Genomic DNA, 6,208 nt, shown 5'->3' on the forward strand with positions numbered 1-6,208 from the left:
TATATATATATATATATATATATACAGTCTCCAGATTTTTCAAAATATGAAATATATGTGTCTTATTACACACTTCCTAAATTCATTCATATTAATGTATGTGGATTTATAATCAAATTTTCACATGATTATTCTCAGAAATATTCATCCACCTGAAATACATATTTTTTCCTACTAGTGAAAACTAACTTCAGTGAATGTTGCATACAAATCCTAATATTTCTACAGTAACTGACCCAGTTTAACATCAATGCGAGTAGATTCCAATGGGACATGCTGTGTGTTTTGACGTTCATTTTTATTCAACACTGGTACATTATGATTTCTTCAGTTTATGCACATCATAGGATATATTTTTCATCCACAGTTTCGCAAATTTATAGGCATTTGTTTCACTTTCAATCAATTCCTTCTTCAGAACACATGTATTCATCCATGTTTCTTGACTGGTCTTTTCATGAGACTTCTTTACAAAACACATTATTTTCAATTTTCATAATCATTTTTGAAGCGAAACTCAGACACCGTTCATGATAAACAATAACACTAATATTAACAATAGATGTATAACTGGTTGGAATGAATGATTTTATATCAATATAAGATATCTTAAATATTTTCAGATATCAATTCCATCCATTATTTAAAGTGGAATCAGCTATATTATTTATTCACAGTGTGGTCAATTCATGCATTATCTCTATATTCATAGACACAGGGCACACCTCTTTGTACAACCAATACTTATGTATATGTCTTCTAAATATTACTGCCAGAAATGGTGTAAGAAATACTCATGTCACCAGATCTACATACACATTTTATCACAGTAATATTCGGGACACAAAAAGTAAATGTCACACTTATGATTGTACCGGAGTCTGAATGGAAAGTGAACATGGATTACTAAAAACATTCCTGTCCATGTTGCCTAATCCTCTCAATTATCAATCCTGTTGGTGACTACATATTTGTTTCTTCCAAAGATTATATATTCAAACTCTACCCTGTTGAAAATGCCTAATCATATCACTCACTTTATACTTTGCCTGATTTCATTATGTCTCTATTGATATGTGGTTTCCTACATATTTTCCCCAGTTCATCATTGTGACTGACCCTTCACATGAAGTTATGTTTACTTTCACTCTCTAACCAAAACACTATTGCGATAGAACATATATTCCAAATCCTATATTGACACTTCTTCCTAAACCTACTATCTACCTAATCCTACCGACTATCCGTTTTTGACTGGATGTTCTCTTCGACATTCAATCATCCAAGGTACAAGGTTCTATGCCATTATATATCTATTTTTCTGAGACATCTGTGTACAATGTAAATCAAAGTTAAGTATCCCAATCAAGGGCCCAATGCCCTCTAGGCTTCAAAATTACCTAGATTTCTGTTTTTATTCATATATTTAACCTCTATATTTTTATAAATATCGCAGGTTCCCAATACCATTATTCATCCCGCAGAATGATTCCTAACCCAATTCAAACAGTTTATTAACCCTAAGAATACACTGTTCCCTCAATCTAAATTTAATGAAAAGCAGGGACAGAGTTGGTCTTACAATACAGGAATGTAGGGGATCTTCTACCTACGTTCACCTGCTGAGAACTTCAAAGATCCATGTAGAAATGAACCCTGGAGAAGATATAGTCATCTATGAAGGACCTGAGAGAGCAAAAGTCATCTTCCATGTCAAACACCCTGGTCAGGATGAAGGGATGTGTCTGAATCAGCCTCTCTCTTTTTAATGTAGAGGAGAAGGACCAAACCAGGCCTGTGTGGATAGCTATTCCCGGGTTCCTAAGGTTGACATACCATTCTAACTTGTGAACATTTCAGAGGAAGTAGGGGAACCCTCCATCTAATGGGACCCTTGGAAGCAACTATTAGGACAAAATGGTTTACAAGAAAGTGAATTCATTCAGTTCCTGAAGGAAGTGACCTCACCTGACTTCCTTGGTGATGGATCTCTCTGAACTTGGGATCCTGGAAGCCAGGCACACAGAGCCAGTCCCAGTCCCAGTGGGCTCACTTGCTTGGATTTACCAAAGACAGAGTCAGTCTTTCTTTGTTCCTACTGATATTATGATGCCAAAAGCAAGGAGAGCTCTGAAGAGGGGCCTTTCCTGAGAAAGCAGGTAGTGGCTCAAAATTCCCTTCTGACAACTTAAAAGAGTTGGCCAAGTAGACCAGATCTGAGACAGGACAGGACATTTCGGGGGAACATTGTATGGCCCACCAGTCAGAGGACACTCCGTAGAGTCACAGACCTACTTGGGGGAAGGAGGTGACTTTGTGGGTGTGGTTGTGGGTTTATGATTTTGTCTCATCTTCTGAGAATAGGTAGGAAAGGCGGTTAGTTTTTTTTTTTTTTTTTTGAGTGTACTGTTTCTAGTAAGTCGTTTGACAAGGCGAGTGTTTCTATGTCTGTGTATTCCACTGTGTCCGTGGTTGTATACATTAGAAACGAGAATGCATCAATGTATTTGTCCTGTCTAGTAAAAAGCTTCCCAGCATTCAACCTGCCCAATTTATGAATGGGTTGCGGCTTTCCTTAAGGATGGGCAACACCTACTATCTTCCTAATTACCAATTTTCTTCCTGAATTCTTTCCAATCTCCAAAATTGGCTCATGTTTTTTTGTCCAAGATATGTACCACCTCCAAGCTCTGTGACATGGCCATGTACTGGATATCTGCAGGGAATGGCGAGCATCTCAGGAAACTCAGATATCAGTGTGACCAGTAAAGTATCAGTGGAGAAACCCTGCTTTGGGCATTTTGCTTACATAATGTTCTGTTGCCCTTAATTTCAAGAAGTTCTTTGCCTCAGGCCACCCCTTTGTGAAGCCTGAGGAAAACAGTTTTCAAATGGAAATGAATGGGCATCACCTGTGGCCCTTTGCTTTATTGCTTTGGAAAGGGATGTGTGTGATTTAGCCTCTTGGCCCTGTGTGAGGCTGTGGCTTAGATTCTCAGCACCTGATGGATCTAAAGAAAGATCCCATGTGTGCATCCAAAACCAAAATGGCCAAAAGAGCAGTCCTTGTGGATGACGTCTCGCCTTCCTCTGTGAGGTTCCTGACTTCCATCAATAGGGATCCTTTGGGTCAGAGGAGTTCTCCAAAGCCCTGCAGAGGTGCTTGAGTTTTCTCATGACTCCAATTCACATAAAGAATCTTAACCTCTGAGTCAGTTGGCCTCAAAGTAGAGAAGCGGTGTAGTCTTCACAGCATGCCTATTTCATCACGCCTGGTTCACAGAAAGTATGTCCAGGCCACCCTGACTTTAGCAAATGAGTGGCAAGGGAGCTTATTTTGGACACTGTCATGGACTGCGCTCCTCATGAAAACCTCCAGCCAGAGGTTATGATGAGTGTCTATATGGAAGAAAATGAGGGCCATGTCGAAGTGTTTTGGTTTTAATTGTGGTCATTTGTGTGTCAGTTGGAAGAGATAACTGTGTTCACCTGGGCTTGAACTCTTCTGTGATTCCACTTAGAGACTGCTTTCTGGAACTGACCTCAGTGAGGTATTGCCATGAATTGTTTTGAGATTTTAGGAGGCCACGCATGAGATTCGCTCTTGGTATCTGTGATCTAGGCCCAGGGTGGCTTTGCACAGAAAACTGGGAATCTTTGCAAGGATATCACATGATTTTATTCTGAAAGACTTGGCAGCCATCGATGAGAGTCAAAACACACATGGACCTAACATTGTAGACCTCAATGGGCCTTGCTTATGTTACCATTTGGCCTCTGTTTCTGTAGCCTTGCCTATGAGAGTTCTCTAGAGCTTTCATTGAAATGAGCTTCCTCACCATTTAATGGTTCCTGAATTAATTGAAACCCAGAGTGTCTCAAATTCATTTTTGAAAAATGGCTAGATAAATACCATGCAAGTTTTGAAATTCCCATGACCAGGTGGCACTGGAGAACCTTTGGATATCTGGTTCCTGATCATGAGTGTACCAGACAATGCCTTGATTGATTGGGTTTCATGAAAATGGAGTAGAACAGAGATGCCTGTAAGTTGGAGCCTGCTGAGTAGTGGGCCTAGAGCTGTGGTGTGAAGGTGTGTGATAAACATCTGTGGTGGGGCCATGTGAATATGTCTTTGACTTCCAAATGGCTTGTGACTGACATGCTGCTGCCAGCAGACCCTTATATGTAAAGGCATCTTATTATATAGAGGGGTTTCAGGGCAATGTTCAGAATCAGGTTGCTCTTGTCAAGGGGGCAAGCTATGTGGGATAGAAGCCTGGTTGGTGCATTCTCCTGTAAACCCTGACCCACCACACCTGACAGAACATTCTCCAGCACTGTGTCCCTGATGAACTCCTTGTATTTTTTGAAGCAACACCAAACTACGAGTGCAGCAGCCAGAAACACCACGAAAAGTGGAGGATGACCAAATGACTTCACAGTCCACGCGGGCAGACACTTAGACCCAGGTGGCCAAAGTTTGCCGACAAAGATAGAATTCATCACTGCTGCCTAATGTTCATTGGAAAACAAGAAACCATGTCCTCCAGGTCACATAGATGCCATTCCAGATTTGATGGTCTCACTACAAAGGAAGCTAAATCTCCTGACAACAACATATACTTTAAGTGCCCAAACTCAGAGGCAGTTTGTCAAGAAGTCTTTAGGCCAAAAGAACTTCATGTTTGTGGAGTGTTTACCCTATCCCTTACTTTTGGATACTCCTCTCCCAACTCCAAGGTTGTGAACTCCTGAGCATTTTCCATTCCGGATATGTATTCACAAATTTTCTAACGCTTCTCCTCTAATTGTGTCTTACTTGTGGTGAAGGAAATGTCAAGGCATTGTTCTGGATCAGAGTGGGGAGATTTTTGTGTAGCACATATTTGAATACACATGAGATTAATTTTCCTATTTTCCATTCGAAATTCTGAATCCCTGACACTTACCCATACCCTACTAGACTCTCACTACTAATCCTAATATGATGGAGAAAAATAACCCAAACAAAATAGAAATACAACCAGTTCAGAGGAGGCCTGTTGTATAGTTGGACTTGCCTTTTGCATGATAAAGGGTAGGTGTTACAAATCTAGTCAATTTTTAAATGAAAAAGTTCTCCATGTGTTTTTAAAGTTAACAAATATGTGAATTCTTGTTTCTCTTTCTCTGAAGCCTATTCAGAACATGTATTTTTAATGCACATATTGAATCCTACCTGGTATCACACTTATATTTTTGTGAGGTGGATGACATGGCAGATACAAATTGTGAGAAGAGATCACTCCTCCTAAACACTGTTGGAACTGAAAATTCAACCTATGGGTGAGCTTCCTAGTTGAACAACATTTTACTTAAATCCATGTTTAGTAAAATAAATATTTTTGCTTCAATGGATGATATATATTTCATGATAAATTTCTATTGACATATATATTGCCAGTTTTTAATGTCTCTGTGTGTGTTTTTTGTATATATATATATATATTCTCCAGGTTCTTCAAAACATGAAATATATGTGTCTTTTATACACTCCATAAATTTATTCATGTTCATGTACTTGGATTTATAATCAACTTTTCAGAAGATTATTCCAGAAATATTCATCCACCTGAAATTCATATTTGTTACCTAGTACTGAAAGCTAACTTCAGTGAACGGTGCACACAAATCCTAATATTTTTATAGTAACTGACCCAGTTTAATATCAAAGCAAGTTGATTCCTATGGGACATGTTATGTATTTTGACGTTTATTTCTATTCAACACTGGTAAATTACTATTTCTTCTTTTTTTGCACATCATAGGATATATATTTAATCCAAAAGTTATCAAATTTACAGGTATTTGTTTCACTTTCAATCACTTCCTGCTTCAGAACACACGTATTCCTGCAGGTTACTTGACTGGTCTTATCATGAAACTTCTTTCCAAACACATTATTTTTGATTTTCATAATGATTTTTGAAGCAAAATATACACAATTTTCATGATTATCCATAACCCTAATATTTCCATTAGATGTATAAATGGTTGTAATGAATGTATGTGTATCAATATAAGATTTCATGTATATTTTCAGATATCAATTCATTCCATTATTTAAAGTTGGAACCAGTTATATTTTTAATTCTCAGTATGGTCTCTTCATGCATTATCTCAATATTCATAAACACATGGTACACCCATTTGTACCCCCAATACT

This window comes from Callospermophilus lateralis, unplaced genomic scaffold (genome assembly GCF_048772815.1).
Source record: "Callospermophilus lateralis isolate mCalLat2 unplaced genomic scaffold, mCalLat2.hap1 Scaffold_51, whole genome shotgun sequence".
NCBI classification, from domain to species: domain Eukaryota; kingdom Metazoa; phylum Chordata; class Mammalia; order Rodentia; family Sciuridae; genus Callospermophilus; species Callospermophilus lateralis.